This window comes from Vombatus ursinus, unplaced genomic scaffold (assembly GCF_900497805.2).
Source record: "Vombatus ursinus unplaced genomic scaffold, bare-nosed wombat genome assembly UNPS02007612.1, whole genome shotgun sequence".
Taxonomy (NCBI): domain Eukaryota; kingdom Metazoa; phylum Chordata; class Mammalia; order Diprotodontia; family Vombatidae; genus Vombatus; species Vombatus ursinus.
In genome coordinates, this window is record NW_020947390.1 from 5,811,311 (window position 1) to 5,828,742 (window position 17,432).

Here is a 17,432-nt window from a genome sequence, read left to right on the forward strand (position 1 = left end):
TTAATTCACTCTATCATGTTTCAACACAATTCAATCTTTGGAAACTTCTTCCAATTAAGGGATATTAACAGTAGAGGTTTTTCATTCTTGAATAATATTATCAGTTGCCTTTCAAAGATTTTCTCTAGGTCCCTTACAAGGTAAGATTAGCAGGCAGACAGCCAAAGTACCAGTTAATGCATCATGTAGAACTGAAGACTGCTTCTTGGGGACAGTTTGACCTTCATGCCTCTCTGTTATTATCTTAAACAAGGAACTGCTGGACCCAACTGTATAAAGAGATGCCAGCTGGAGACCAACTTGGACAAAGAATAAATTCAATAATGACTGTGGGGATCAGCACTGGAACTAAGAAGGCTGAAATACTCCAGTATGTGATCAGCAATGAGGCATCATGGTGTAGATTAAAAAAAAAATAAAGCAGTGGATAGTAGTTGGGGGACCTATGTTCTATTTCGAGTTCTGCCATTATTTAGTTCTAGGACTTTAGGCAAATTACTAAGTGACATTTAAGTCAACAAGCATTTATTTTGTGCCTACTATTTGCCAGGTACTGTGATAAGAACTGAGAGTACAAAGACAAAAATAGAACTATCCCTGCCCTCAAGAAGCTTTCGTTGCCCTAAATCTCTCTAGGGCTCAGTTTTTTTTTTAATCTATAAAGAGGTGAAGGCAGTTTGGACTGTATACTCCCTTAAATCCCTTCCAGTCTTAACAGTCTTTGATTCTAAGAACTTGGTTGGAGGATGGGAGAGCAAAGGGTAGAAAGGAAAGATGTTTTACAGTTATTTTGCCCAGGGCTCAATTTAAAAAGGTTTGTGATCATAAAAAGACATGTGACCAAGAAATATGTCTCTTCATGAAGCATAAGATGTATGCTCAAGATATAAGGGCTTTTATGGGAAGGTACTCCAACTCTAACCACTTTTTCAGTATCTACTGGTGTCTGAAATTGACCACTTCTACAAGTGAAAGGTGGTTTACTGGCTTCTTCCACACAATCAACAACATGGCATTTCCCTCCTGCCTGATCAGGAAGTTAGAGTAATTCTAGAGAAATCCCATGAAAAGATAAGCAGTTTATTTAGTTTATTTACACAAATGACTAGCAGCATGGTGTAATGGAAAGAGAGCTGGTGTCAAAGCCAAGACCTGTGTTGAAGTTCTACATCTGAGACATTTTGGCTGAGTAACCCTGGGCAAATCACTTAACCCTTCAGTGATCTGAAAATCTCTCCATAATTTTCCAAGATGTTAATCTGCTTTGGTAGAGGAAGTGTCTATGCTGATGAAATCCCTGGTTCAATAAAAAAGTAATTAATCACATGGTAAGTATTAGGCTACTCCAGTAATTTGAAGATATCATGAGGAAGTATATTTGTTAAGTACTAAAGGGGTTTCTGTGCTTGGGAAAGAAAAAAGGGGAGAGTTGAACTCATAATGCTATTCTGGAATAAAAAAAAAGTTGGCTTCTTGTCAATCATTATTTATGAATCACTGAATGTATACTTTGTTATGAGCCCTATGGAAATTTTTTTTTTCTTTAAGGAATATAACATATGGTCTCTACTCTTAAGGAAGTTATAGTAGGTAAAGACAGGATGCATAAGATCATTGAATCAAGCAAGTAGTATTTACTAAACTCCTATTCTATGCCTGGTGTGTTGTGCTGGGGACACAAAGAAGGGCAAAACCAGGCCCTGCTCTAAAGGAGCTCACAGGTTAACAGGAAGGGAAGAAGACATCATACAAACAAGATATATACAGGTTAAACTGAAGGGAGTCTCTGAGACAAGCACTAAGATTAAGGAGGACTTGGAAAGGCTTCATGGAGAAAGTGGGGCATTAGTTGACACTTGAAGAAAGCCAGGAAAGCTAGGAAATGGAGATGAGAAGACAGAGTACTCTAGGCATGGGAGATAGCCAGTGAAAATGCTGTGAGGCAAGAGTCAGGTGAACTAGGCTCTGCTACTTATTATCTATGACAAGTCACTTCCTTTTATGGACCTTGGTTTCTTCATTTGTAAAATAAGGGACTGTACTAGGTGATCTCAAAGGTCTCTTCTAGCCTTTGAGACAGTAAATACAATACCTCTATAGAATATTTACAAAAAGGCATAAGTCAATGCATCTGTAGAACTGTATTCAAAGTGTTGAGAAGACGTGGGAGCTGACAGAGTGAGCTGGGTTGGAGAAAATCTCAAGGAGGGGAATTTTGAAATGAGATTTTTCAGACTGAAACCCTGGAAGTTGGTGGTGCTGGTGGGGAAAAATGAGCATTCCAGGTGTGGAGAATGCAATGATGGATTACAGAACCTTGGAGGAAGGGATCAGCAGATCATCTAGGGGCTAGATCAGGGGTGGGGAACCTGTGGCCTCAAGGCCACATATGGCCCTCTAGGTCCTCAAGTGCAGCCCTAGTCAAAGGGCCATACTTGAGGACCTAGTGGGACCTCATGTGACCTTGAGGCTGCAAGGTCCCCACCCTTGGGCTAGATTCTAGTCTAATTTTCTTCACAGAGATAAGGAAACTATGGCCAACAACCATTAAGGGATTTGCCCAAGGTCCCACACTGAGCTAGAAGCAAAGCTTGGCCTTAGACTCAAATGTCCACTAGTTTTTGATTACTTTCTATTCTCTAAGGTCTTACTACTTCTAAAATTCTGAGAGAATAGCAGTTGAGGTTCTCATGACCTTAATGATTGGATTATTCAATTTATATTAACTTAGAAATCCTTTTTGCCTAGTTCAAGACATTATTTGAAAAAATCTAGTCTGTTAATACTGCTAAGCTAGTAAAAACAAGTTAGTGTTCTGGCAAATCCCAGTCCCCCATTTTCTCCATACTTTCATCTTTTAAGTCTCCTTTGAAAATGACGTGAATCCTATATGATCTTTTCCCACCTACACTTTACCAGGTGGAATTGTCTACTGCTTACCATACCTTAAAGGTCTGGTAAACAGTATTTTAATCACATGAGGGGAAAAAGCTGGTAAGATAGTCTCATTCTTCTGAAGGTAGAGAGGATGAATTTTAGTGGTATTATTATTTTCTCTTTGCCTTTTATGCTTTACTATGGCATAGAGAAGACTCTGGGTTTTTGAAATAGAGCACAAATCCTATCAGGTTCTCCCATACTGGAAAGATTTTGAGCACTGGCCTCAGTGACAGGTATCTAAGCACCTGCCTACAGGAAGTCTTATGACCAGAGGGCTTACCACTAAGGAATGAATTTTCTTGGCTGCCTTGGTGGAGGGACTTTCTGTCTCTGAAGACAAAATCACAGCTCCTTAATGTACTGGAGACATCAGGCTGTAAATATGTTGGCCTTGGAGTTAGGAAGACTAAAGTCAGAATCCTGACTCAGATATTTATAGTATGACCCAAGGCAACTCACTTAACTGTACTTAGCCTCAGTCTCTTCATCTATAAAATTGGACTTAAAATACCACCTTCCTTACAGGGTTATTGTGAATATAAAATGAGATGATAAATGTAAACTGCTTTGTAAACTTTAAAAGTGCTATATGTTAGCTATCATCATCATCATCATCATCATCACCATAATATGATAACATTTATCAATGATTCAAATGTACCTCAGAGGATCATGTTTTACAATTTCCTATTAAATTCATTTTGTTAAAATGCTCTCCTATATATGTATAATAGTTTTATCTATGACTACACATCTAAAAACATAGTACTATAACATGGATTAAATAATAATGAAATCAACTTTGTTCTTCACATCCTGAAATTGATAACCAGCTTTAGGGTATTCTGTAAAAAAAAACAAACCAAAAAACCAATCCTTAGATATTTTGAGGCATAAGAATTTTTGAATGGATCATGAGCTTTAACAAGGAAATGAGAAGGTACTTTTGATATCTTAAATATCAAACACTTAAAAGCTGGATTTTATCTGTATACTTAAACTGACTGTGTAAGGAAGAGATATGAAGAGAAGAGGAAGAAAATAATCTCTATCCAAATGATAGGAACTAGTTTGAAGTGTTTCTCAGTAGTTTTCTTTAATAAGTCAACATTCTCCCCACATTCCCCCACTGCCTAATATTAAAGGCAACCTCTACTTCTGAAGCATGGATACTTTACAACATGAAATTTAGACATCTTTAAAAGCAGTCATGAGAATATACAGTGAGCCACCAGCCCAGGACCAAATAGGAAACTGCTGAAGATAAATGTGGTTAACTCTCCCTCTACCAATCTTGCTCCCCCATGAATCCCCCAACCACAAAATCCAAATAAATCACTACCATCAAAAATTCAATAAAATAACTATAGTCTTGCAAAGACAACTTAGAAAGATGTAATAATAAAGGCATATGTGGCAGCTAGGTTGCACAGTAGATTGAGTGCTGTGCCTGGAGTCAGAAAGACCTGAGTTCAAATCTAACCTCAGACACTTACTAGATGTGTGACCTGGGCAAGTCACTTAGTCCTATTTGCCTAATCCACTGGTGAAGGAAATGACAAACCACTTCAGTATCTTTGCTAAGAAAACCCCACAGACTGCTGACAATCAGAATCAAAGGCTTCAGAAGAGAAATTCAGATGTGGAAAGTTACAGATGGTTCCGAAGACTGTAGGGCAGCTAGATGGCACAGTGGATAGAACACTGGTCTGGGAACCATGAAGACTCATCTTCCTGAGTTCAAATCTGACCTCAGACACTTACTAGTTGTGTGATCCTGGGCAAATCACTTAACTCTATTTGCCTCAGTTTCCTCATCTGTAAAATGAGCTGAAAAAGGAAATGACAAATTACTCCATTTGCCAAGCAATTTCCAAATGGAATCACAAAGAGTTGAATTTGACTGAAATGACTGAATACCAAAATGTGGACCTTTTATAGTTCTGCCCCATTCAGGCAAATTTGTAAAGTTATTATTGAAAACTGCTATAAGTCTATCTAAGAGGTTTCATAGGATCAAAAACTTAGAGCTAGAAAGGGCTTTAAAGGGCATGTAGTCCACCCCCTGCTCCATTTTACAGATGAAAAGCTGAGGCCCAGGAAAGGTAAGTGATTTCCCTAAGGTCATACAAGTGGTAAATAGCAGAGTTGGGATCCAAACCTAGGTCCTCTGACTCTCAAACCAACATTCCTTCCACTGTGCTACTCATCCCTCTTTTCTAAGGAATGGCAACAAAGGCTTGTAAAATCCGGTTTTGCCATCAGCTGGCAGGAGGGTTCTGTGATCAGTGCTCGAGTGAGGTCTACCCTCCTACCCACTCTACCTACTCTTTCCATTTTCAAACTGTAAATCCCTTGATATTCCTTGCCCACTACAAGTCCTGTTCCAATATCCCACAGAGAAGAAAGGCAGTGTAGCTCCTTATGGCTACAAGCTAACAAATGCACATTGTGACATCTTCAATGGGGCAAGAGTACACACTAAATCACAGGAGCCTACATTGACTGCCCAACATTACTTGCCTTCACTCTCACTTGCTACTCAAGATGCACAACCTAGACTTGGAGTCTTCGGAGATGGTTGATGGCAGCCAACATTCCAAACAGCTGAGATGATTAGGCTTACCACCTGTTACTCAGATCACAATGCAAATGGCTTGTTCACTTTTTTTCTCCCCTGGATGATTATGCTGTATTTGAATAGATGAGCTATAAACTATTCATTGCTAGAGGGACATATTCCACCTTCACTCAGGGTAAAGCAGCTGCAGTCACTTTTCAAAAGAACCTCCATCCAAAACACTCCTTAATTTATCCGAAGTGACTTCCCTTTTGACAAGCTTTAAAAGGTATTTGTCAATGTATTTCCTCCCATCCCCCAAACTCATTTTTCTACATATTGTTTTATTATAATTTTAAGAGGCAAACATAGAATTCTTTTTCCTAATTATACTGCTAAGCTGTGTTTTTATTTCTTTGGAAATTTCAAGTAGCCCCAAAGTGTTAGTTACGATTAAGAAGAAAAATAATAAATGTTTAGTGATAACATTGTCAACATCCATTTACATATTTAAGAAATATTTATGATGTATCTGCTATACTCAAGCCACTCTATTGAGACCTATGGGTAATTTTTTTTTTTAGGAAAATGTTTGGGGTTCATGTCCTGGGAATGCTTATGGTGAAATTGCTTTATAATGAGGTGACTTTGGTGCCTCAGTAACTAGATCTACTTGGATCAGGTCCAAGACATAATTACCTTATATAAAGTCCTGCTCCATAGCAGATAATACCATAGTTTCCAGTACATATACAGATAGAAGAAATGAAAAAAAAAGCTGGGGGCAGGGAAAGAGGGTAACATTTAGGATCTAGGAAACACTGAAAGCTTGCTGCCAACATATCCCCAGTAGTGTTTCCCATGTTCATCATTAAACTGGCTCAGGTTCAAGCAACGTGGATAAAAGCCTTGGCAACAACATAACTGTTGTTGGCAAGCAAAGTAATCCCTGAAACACTATGGGTCCAAGAGTTGATCATTAATAAAGAAGATTACAGAAAAGCTTTCAAAACTATAGGTTAAAACACCTGAACTGTATAAAATGCAGCCCCCAGACCTCCAAGGAACTTTAGAAACAGAAAGCCCTGGCCGAGGGGCTAAAAGTTTTACTTCTTGTCTCAGTGCTCCCCTTTGTAGCCATGTGACCTCTAGCCATGTGACAACCTCCCTGAACCTTGTTTCACTTATTTTTAAAATGGGCAATAGTGATACCTATTATCTGCCCTGCCTACTTCAAAGGATCAGAAGATTGTGGATTCAGAGATGGAAGGGACTTGGAGGCCAGCAAACCCATCTTCCTCCCTTCACAGATGAGAAAACTGAGGCATGCTATTTGCTCAAAGTCATATAGGAAGTAAGTGTCTGAGGCAGGAATAAAAACCAGAATTTCTTGACTCTGAGTGCAATGACTATCTATTACACTTTGTTTCCTTTTTATGAGAGGGTGAGAGTCAAAGGAGATAATATATGTAAAACTGCTTTGTGAACTATATATATGCAAGATATGGTTGTCCAATCTGAGAATCTAACTTAATTTAATTCAACAATAAGATTAGACATCTTCTCTGAGGGTGAGGTACTATGAAAGACTCTGTCATAAACAAAGACAGAGAATCAAAAGAATCCTGTCCACAAGAAGCTTCAGTTATGCTGTGAGGATACAAGATGTGCTTCGAGGGTCTCCCCACTGTAGTCCATCATATACTCAGTTATCAAAGTGATCTACCTAAAGTGCCAATTAATGCCAATGGCCTTCTATTACCTCCATAATAAAATATAACATACTCTTTTTGGCTTTTATATCCCTTTATATTCAGTTCCCCTTCCCCCAGCCTTCATTCACTTTACTTCCCCCTCCTCATGCTCCCTATATTCTGTGATTTAGTGACACTGGCCTCCTTGCTGTTCCTCAGACAACCCTTTCCCCCTCCTTATTTTATGCTTTTTCTTTTACTTTTTAAATTTTCTTAATTTATGGAATAAAATAAACATTTCCCAAAATACAGTATAATAAAAAAAGATGATTGCACATGAAACTGCAAATCTACTATACACAGCTTGCTATTCCTTTCAACTATACAACAGAGTTATCATGCATTTTCACTGGCTGTCCACAATGTCTGGAATTCTCTCCCTCCTCATCTCCACCTCCTGTCTTCCCTGGCTTCCTTCAAATCTGAGTTAAAATCCCACCTTCTACCAGAAGCCTTTTGTAGCCTCCCTTGATGCTAGTGTCTTCCCTCTGTAATTATCTTATTCTCTCCACTTTTAATCTGCTGTCCTGCCTGGTTTCAACTCTACAAAATAAGGTGTTCCTCCCAGGATAAGTTCCTTCTTCACTTCTCAACTCACCACCAATGCTATTAACTCAAGGCTTGATTGACTCCAACACCGTTAGCCCCCTCTACCCTCTGTTTGGAGAGATCAAGAATGGCATACCACACTCCTCTCAATTACCTCCTTTGTAGTTGCTGTTCAGTTGTTTCAGCCACGTCCAACTCTTCATGACCCCATTTGGGGTTTTCTTAGCAAAGATACTGGAGTGCTTTGTCATTTCTTTTCCAGCTCAATTTACAGTTGAAGAACTGAGGCAAACAGGAATAAGTGACTTGCCTAGGGTCACACAGTTAGTAAGTGTCTAAAGTCAGATTTGAACTCAGGAAAATGAGGCTGCTTGAATCCAGGCCTAGTAGCCTATCCTATGTACCATCTAACTACCTTAATTCCCTCTTTTGTAGAGGGCAGAACTTGAATTCTCAGATCATTCCGCTTTGCATCTGTTGCCCTGCCTCATTTTAACTCCACGGAGCAAGATGCCCCTCCACACTAGGCAAACCCTGTTGTCCGCACCCAGTCTTGCTCTTCGGCCTCCTTTGTTGTCTCACTCTTTAGATTGTAAGCTCCTTGAGGATAGGAATTGTCTTTTTATTTATTGTATCCCCAGTGTTTATGCATAGCACAGTGCCTGGCACATAGGGCTTAATGTTTATTGGATTATACCCAATTTATCCTGTATCCATCTTGTTTGTACATAGTTGTTTTCATATTGTCTCCTCCATTAGACTATGAGCTCCTTGAAAGCAGGGACTGTTTCTACCTTTCTTTGCATTCCCAGAGTTTGGGACACTGCCTGGCACATATCAAGTGCTTAATAAGTACTTCCTGATAACTTGACATTTTCACTGTATACTAACTAACTCCTAATCCCTCCCCCAAAAGTGTGACCAAAAATGACCTAGACATTCATTAATCAATGTTGCTTCTGAACATAATGTACATTTGTTAATGCTACTTTGGATGATCCCAGAGGTTGGGTTTGGAAGACTTACCAAAAGAATTTAATAAATGCAGTGTGAATGCCACAGATGTTCACGCAGAAAGGATGTAGTAGTTTACATTTGAGGGCCTCCAAGTGTTATACTACAATCACACTGAACCCAAACAAGCCTCATGCTTCCATATGATTCAAAAGATATCTAGAAACTTTTATTTCTTGCTTTTATTCCCCCTCGCCACAATTTTAGAATTTTCTTTTCATTTTAGCCTAAAATAATATACCCTTGATGTGCAGAAAGTACTTCAGATTTTTTTTAAAAAATAGCTTCATATTTATAACCTTGTTTATTCTTACAAGTACTGAAAGACATAACATATAGCAGATTATACTCTTAGAAGATGTATTAAGGGTAACTCAAACAGAAAACTTCCTGAATTTGAAAATGGTCACTTTCACTGACATCATGTAGAACCTCAAGAGAGGGAGGATCTCCTCTTTATGTTGTTAGGGACAAAATCCTACCCTTCCCCTTCCCTCCAGCATCTGTCTATAGTGAATATCCATAGCTAGACATCCACCAACCATTTTTTTAGTGTGGGGATCTTCAGGTACAAACCACCTACCTGTCACCAAATCACAGATACCTGTGCAGTACAGACTGCATCTCTTTCCCCACCTAGCCAAGGTACTTGGCTTCTCTTGGATTCAACTTGTGTATCTTCAGGCCATACTACTTTGAACTTAAAACACTGCATTGAGAATTTTAGCACTGGAAGGGAGTCTTATAGGTCTTCAAGTTGAATTTTTTTATTTTATGGATTAAGTCCAAGGACGTGTAAAAAGAAATCACAAAATATTATAATCTTAGAATTTGAAGAGAGCTCAAGTAATCTCTTACCTAATTTGGGATTGCTTCTGCAACATCCTAGGAAAGCCACCAGCCTGCCTCTGTTTGAGTATCTCCAGTGATAGGGAATTATTTTGAGCAGAAATCTAGGTCTTCCATTCATTGTCCCTAGTTTCACCCTCTAGAGCTAAGCAAAACAATTACAAACCCTTTTCTAGATGACAGCCCTTTAAACACTTGAAGAAAGCCATCATGCTCTCTCTTTCTCTAAACATTTCCATTTCCTCTAACCAACAGACATATTGCATGGACTCATTCACTCACTATGTTGGTCACATTCCCTTTTCCAGATAGACTTGACAACAAGATTCCAAGGCAAAATACAACAGATTTATTTTACTACTCTCTTTCTGGATACTATCCTTCTATAAATGAAACCTGAGAGCACATCAGCTTTTTTGATAGTAATATTATATTACTTGACTCACAGTGAGCTTATATAGGCAAAGGCCTTTTTCATATTACCTATTGTCAGCTCACAGCTCTTTTCATTCTGTACTTATGGAGATTTTTTGTTTTCCTCCAAATGCATGACTTTATTACTATTACATTTCATCATCCTAGATTTGGCTGTCAAGATATTTTTTGATCTTGGCTCTGTCATTCAATATATTAGCTACCTCTGTTGACTTTATGTTATCCATACATTTGATAAATATGACATCTCTGACTTAATTCAAAGTATTAGTAAAAACATTGAATAGAATAGGGCAAAGAACAGCCTTTTGGTGTTCCACTAGAGACCTCTCTTGAGGAGTCAGTCAGTCAATATTTATTAAGTACCCATTGTATGCTAGGCACTATGCTATTTGGGGATACACAAAAGGCAAAAACAGTTCTTACTCTCAAGGACCTCAGAGTTTAACAACTATGTAAAAATAAACTGTATAGAGGAAAATTGGAAATAACCAATAGAGGTGAGGATCTAGCAGTAAGGGAGTCAGGAAAGGCTTTCCTAAGGAAGGTAAGATTTTAGCTAGGACTTAACAGAAACCAGGGAAGACAGGAGGTAAAAATAAGGAGGGAGAGCATTCTAGGCATAGGAGATAGCCAGTAAAAATGCCAAGAATTAGGAGATGGAGTGTCTTGTTTGAGGAATGGCAAGGAGGCCAGTGTTACTGGATGGCAGAGTATGTGGGGATGTGGTGTAAGGGATAAAAAGACTAGAAAGGTAGGAGGAGGCCAGGTTATGAATAGCTTTGAACTCTAACAGAGGATTTTATATTTGGTCCTGGAGTTGATAGAAGCCACTGGAGTTTGTTGAATAAGGCCACCAGGGTGGTTAGATGTGTATTTTATGAAGATCACTTTGACAATTGAGTGGAAGAGGAACTGGTGTAGAAATTGTGACAGTCTGGGTGTGAGGTGATGAGGGTCTGTATCAGGGTGGTGGCAGCATCAGAGAAGAAAAGGGAGCGTATTTGAGAGATGTTGACTCAATATGTTAAACTCAGTATGTCCAAAACTGAACTCGTTTTCTTCCCTTCCCCCAATTCCTTTCAAATTTCCTTGTAACTGTTGAGAGAAATGAGTATTAATAACCAATGATTTAGGGAGATCTAGAGTTTCCCCCCTTTTTCTAATGTCCTGATTTTAAAAGTTCTGTCTCTTGAAGGGCATTTCTGATATTGATACTGGATTCAGACCTCCCCAGCTGGGGAAGGCATTGTGCTCTGCTCAGGTTTGGGTGGGGATGAACTCTTTGATTAGATTGCCAAAGGCTGGGGTAACTTATAAGTTCTTATGCAAACAAGTTACATGTAATACGTAATGATGTTATCAGAAGTTCAGGTCCAGCCCCCCATTGCAATATTCATTCTCTCATTAATTGTTAACCAATTAGAGTTCTGATTGGCACCCTCAGGAACACCCCTCTCCCAATAAGCATATAAGCCATGAGCCTCCCACCATGGCTATCTTTGGTCAAAGAGTGACAGTCAAATGACCATCCTTTTATTAATAAACATGCTGGCATAATTAATAAAATGGTTAAATTACCCAGAAATTATGTCTCTCAAACCTTTGAAAATGGCATTACCATCCTCCTAGTCACCAACGGTCAAAACTTAGGAATCATCCTTGACTTCTCTCTTACTTCTTCCCCGCATATCTAGTGTGTTGTCAAAGACTGCCAGTTGATTGCGGAGCCTGTGAGTTAATCCATAAGGAACACTTCACATTCTACCCACTCTAACACCCATCACAATAGACCTCTAGAATTCATGACCTCCATCCCTGGGCAAATTTAGCTTTGAAACTTCTCACCTGGGACACAGCTGTCTTAATTGGTGACTAAGTGAGTACAAACTTACCAAGCCCAATATACGCCCCAGATCAGATCCATCCAGCAAGATCATCTTATTATCTGCAACATCACCTTGTATAAGTACTTAGCCATTCTCCCACTTCGATCTTTTTCACTGGGCATAGTAATCAAATAGTAATCATTGCTTCTGCAAAAGATTGTGTCATTTGACTGCCCCATGGATCAACTCACCAGACCTATTTCTCTATGGGTGTTATCTCAAATTAGAGTATGAGTTCCTTGAAGGCAAGGAACACCTCACTTTTTTTTTTTGCATTTGTACATCCCCAGGGCTCAGTCCAGTATCTAGCATGTAATAAATGTTTTCTCATTCATTCAGTTGTTTACTTACTCATCAACCAATGCTAGCTCATTGTGATCACTATTTCCCTTTCTTTCTTCTTTTCTTCCTTCCTTCCTTCCTTCCTTCCTTCCTTCCTTCCTTCCTTTCTTTCTTTTTCTTTCTTTTCCAGGCAATTGGGGTTAAGTGACTTGCCCAGGGTTACACAGCTTAGTAAGTGTCTAAAGCCTGACTGAAACTCAGGTCTTCCTGACTCTAAAGCTGGTATTCAACCTTCTATACTACCTAGCTGCCCCTACTTTTTCCCTTTCTAATGAAGTGTTCACAAATGCCTGAATGTATCTGTGAATTTTGCCAGGTCTACAAGTATATTTTATTAACTTATAGTATGGTAGAAGACAGTAGAGGAATTGGAGTCAGAAGGCCTGGGTTTGAGATTGAGTTGATCCACTATCTGACTATGGGAAAAACATTTAACTTATATGAAACTTTTTCTTCATGCATGTAAATGGAGCTAAAAATACATATTCTGTCTTTCTTGAAGAGGAGTGATGCCACAGAATCTTGGAGTTAGAAAGTATTTTTTTTAACCAACCTGTACATTCTTCCCTCTTTGGAAATCCAGGACCATATTTGCCTGTTTTTAGTCTTTTGGCATCATTTTTTTCTCTTTTTTGATCCATATTTTTTCAACCAATGAAATTCTGCTTTCTCTCTTTCACCCCACCCCTCCCATCGAGGAACCAAGACAAACAAAATCCCTATTACAAACTTGTCTAATCAATAATAATAAAAAAATTCCTATTTTGGCTACGTGAAAAAAAGTATCTCAATATGTATTCTGAGTTCATCACCTTTGGATTGGGATGTGGATCATGTTTCATCATGAGCCCTTCAGAACTGTGGCTGGTCACTGCTTTGATTAGAGTTCTTAAGTTTTTCAAAGTTGTTTATCTTTACGATGCTGTGGTCATTGTATAAAGTTCAACATGGTTCCACTCCCTTAAGCCTTCAGAATTTCATACAAGTCTTGCATTTCTTTGAAATTATCTATTTCATGATGTTTTAGAGCACAATAATATTCCATCACATTCATATGTTTTAACTTGTTCCACCAATTTCCAATTTATGTTATTCTCTTATTGTTCAATGATTATTGACAGCAGCTCAACAATCACACCTGCAAATTCTTATAATATCTTGGAAGGTTACTCATCCAGACCTAGTTGCTTACACACATTGTTTTTTTTTCCAGTTGCTCACCTTGAGTTTCAAAACTTTGTTAATTAGTTATTCAATTTCTCCTGGTCTTGAAGAATATTCTTTTTAGTGAACAGAAAGGAAAACATTTTGAGAGATAGTGAGATACAGACATAGAAACAAGGAGGCATAGAGTTAGAGTGAGAGATAGACAGAAAGAGATAGGGAGAGACAGAGATATAGAGACAGAGAGAAAGACAGAGAGGTAGGAAAAAAATAGGTAGTCTATAGAGGGAAGCTGGAACTTGAACAATGTCATAAAGTTGGTTATTAGAATACGATTTTTTGTTGCCTATTTTTTTCCTGTTAGACCTCTAGACTGTATGATAGGCTCATCAATTTTGAGCTAGAAGGGACCTTAGAGGCCATCTTGTCAAACATTTTCATTTTACTGATGAGAAAACTGATGCATAGAGAGGTAACATGATTTTCCCAAGGTTACACAAGTAGTAAATAGTGAGCTGGAATTTGATTCATGTTCTCCGACATCAAAGCTAGAATTCTTTCCATTATACCACATGGACTTTAATGATTACCTATCCAATACAAATTTACATTTATAAGAAGATGAATTTTTATTAACCAGACATAAAATGACTTCTGTCTATAGAAGAAGGGTATATACCAGATATAGGAACAGATAGTTCATCATACAGCATACTATCCCTAACCCCTTCTTTTAGTAATAATTCAACTTTACAACTGTCTGTATTTTATGGCTTATAAAATACTTTAAGATATATGATACTATCCTGGCCATATTATACCTGGCATACTGAGCTCAGTTCTGGGTATCACGTTTTAGGATGTTCACTGATAAAATGGATAATATTCAAAGGAGGGCAAAGGAAATCAAGTTCATGCTATTTGAGAATCAGTTGAAGGAGCTATGGATGTTGAAAGACCTTGGTGTGTGTGAAGGGGTTGAGGGTGGTGGTTATGATGGAGGGTTATGGTAGGGATTATCATAGCAGAAAAGGGATAAGATTTCATCTGTTTAACCCTAGGCAAGGGTGGGGAACCTGGGCCTCAAGGCCTTATGTAACCCTTGAAGTCCTCAAGTGCAGCCCTTTGACTGAATCCAAACTTCATAGAACAAAGTTCTGCCCTAGAGGTAGTATTTAGGAAGAGTGGGCATAAGTTATAAAGAAGCAAATTTATTTTTGATGGAAAGGGAGAAAATGGAAGGGGGAGAAATTAGGGGAAAGAAACCCAAACTTCTTAAAAAATAAATCTATAAAAGGTATAATGGACACCCTCAGAAGGTAGTGGGTTTCCTCTTTGGTGGAGATCTTTAAGCAAAGGCTAGATGAACCATTGGGGCAAACCTTGTTTGTCTCAGTTTCCTCATGTGTAAAATGAGCTGGAGGAGGAAATGGCAAACCACTCCAGTATCTTTGCCAAGAAAACCTCAAATGGGGTCATGGAGAGTTGGAGAAGACCAAAGAATGACTGAACAACAACATGATGAGCCACTTCTCAGGTATATTATTCAGGAGATTGCTTATTTAGGTTCAGTTGTATTAGACAACCTCTGAAATCCCTCATAATCCTGGAATCCTATGACCACATTTATTCTCTGTGAAACAGAATTGATAGAACAGATATTATCTTTATTTAAAGATGAGGAACCTGAATTTCAGAGAGGTTAGGTGACTGTTGCAATATCACAAAACTCTCAATTGAGGATGAGAGAGGTTAAGTGATTTACCCAGGGTCATACAGCTAATAAGGGTCTAAGAGAGGACTAGAACTCAGGTATTCCTGACCCTAAAGCCAGCATTCTATTCACTTTCCTACTTTGTATTCCTTCCCTCAAACTTTTCTGGTCTACTCAGCTGATGGTCAAGTGTGAAGGATAGGATATAGATACACACATACACACATATTATATATATATATATATATATGTATATAACATACACATACACATACACACATGACACACAATCCTATTCCCCACAACTCCTAAAAGATGTGTTCTATGTCCTGAAGCAACACAACAACATTTGAGGATTGCTAGAGAATTAGCTACATTACTCTCTAAAAAATAGGAGAAAACAAAAGCAATCCCTATGGAAGATATGGAAAAGAGAACAGTGTCATTGGCTTAGAGTGGGAGTATAGGGCATACTCACCTGGAATGCCCCAAGACTTAACCCTCTTTAGCTCAGGCTGCTAATTGTTGGGTATTAGTCTGTGAAGAAACTAGGAAATTTCAAGACTGCACTAAGCAGATTCTTCACTCAAGCCCTACTTTGATGCCTCATCAAGGCATGGAAATGACCTTGGGTTCTTCAAGGCTATGAAAGTGGGGCACAAGCTCTGGCAGACTGTACCAAGCTGAAAGGGCTTTGAGCAGGAGCTAGAAATGAACTATTTCTGTTGTCCAAAGATTAGCTTAGCTAAATTCAGAGAAGGTTCTTCATTAGATTAGTTGCAGATTAATGCATTTTTCATCCATGGAATCTCTGAAAATCCTTATGCTTAGTTATAGAGACACTGCTATCTGCATTGATGGAAGGACTATCCACCTCTCTGAAAATTCAGAATCTTAAGTTGTTGGCCTAATACATTGATATCAGCAAAACTGTAATGAAATTTCCAGCTTTAATTAAACAGATCACTGAAATGAAATCCAATTGTGCCATAAGAAATGAGAGAAAAGACACTTTCGAAGAGACCCAGGAAGACTCATATGAACTGATGCAGTGTGAAGCGAGCAGACTGAGAAGAACAATTTATACTATAACATCAATGTTATAAAAATGAACAAATTTGAAAGACTTAAGAATTCTGATCCACTAATGACTGACCATGATTCCAGGAGACCAGTAATGAAGAATGCTGTCCACTGAATGATGAGGCGGTGACAGATTATATGCACAATAAGAATTGTATTTTTGGCTGTGACTAGAAATATGTTTTGCTTGACCATGCTTATGTGATACAAGGGTTGTGTATTTCCTTGTTGTCAGTGGATGCAGGAAGGTGGGAGGGGAAAATTAATGCTTGATAAATGAAACAAAATATAATAAAATTTTAGAAAAGAGATACCACCTTCAGCTAACATGTTACCGCATCTCACTCCCACCCTCCCCTCCAAGACACAAAACAATTTAATGGGTGAAAAATCCCACCATGGATGTATTTGGAAAACATCAATTCTTCTCTAATTATTGAAACAGTAATAGAGGTTAGATTACATTTCAATCAACTTACTTTCATCATCAAGCATTATCATCAAGGCAGCTAGGTAGTACAGTGGATAGATTGCTGAACTTGGAATCAGGGAGACATGTGTCCAATTCCTATCTCATATACTTACTAGCTGTGTGACCCTGGGCAAGTCACTTGACCACTGTTTGCTTCAGTTTCCTCATCTGTAAAATGGAGATAATCACAGCACCTTACCCACAGGGTTGATGTGAGTATCAAATTATATGATATTTGTTAAGTTCTTTGCAAACCTTAAAGCACAAACCCCTTAATTATAATATAAATATTTAAGAATGGCTCAATTAAGAGGCATTGTAGCATAGTGGATAGAGAGCTTGCCCTAGAGTAACAAAAAACTAGGGTTAAGTCCTAACCCTTATACATAAAAGATGTGTGATTCTGGGCAAGTCATTTGAACGATGACTTGAACTTGGCAATGTTCCAACATAATAAACATCATTCTAATATAATATAAGTTTTTCTGAGGGAAAGGACTGTTTAACTTCCTTGTATTTGTATCCCTAGTTCTTAGAACAGCGTTCTAGTAAATACTTAATAAAGCAAATCTAGCAAATCTGTTCTAGTAAATCCTTAATAAGTTATCTATCTATCTATCTATCTATCTATCTATCTATCTATCTATCTATCTATCTATCTATCTAT

General features: G+C 38.2%; 1 protein-coding gene across 3 annotated transcripts in view; it reads right to left on the minus strand.

The window, feature by feature from the left end:
• The window catches only part of PDGFD (platelet derived growth factor D), a 324,207-nt gene that overhangs the window by 50,637 nt on the left and 256,138 nt on the right, over nt 1–17,432 (minus strand). The gene's annotated exons all lie outside the window — the stretch shown is intronic.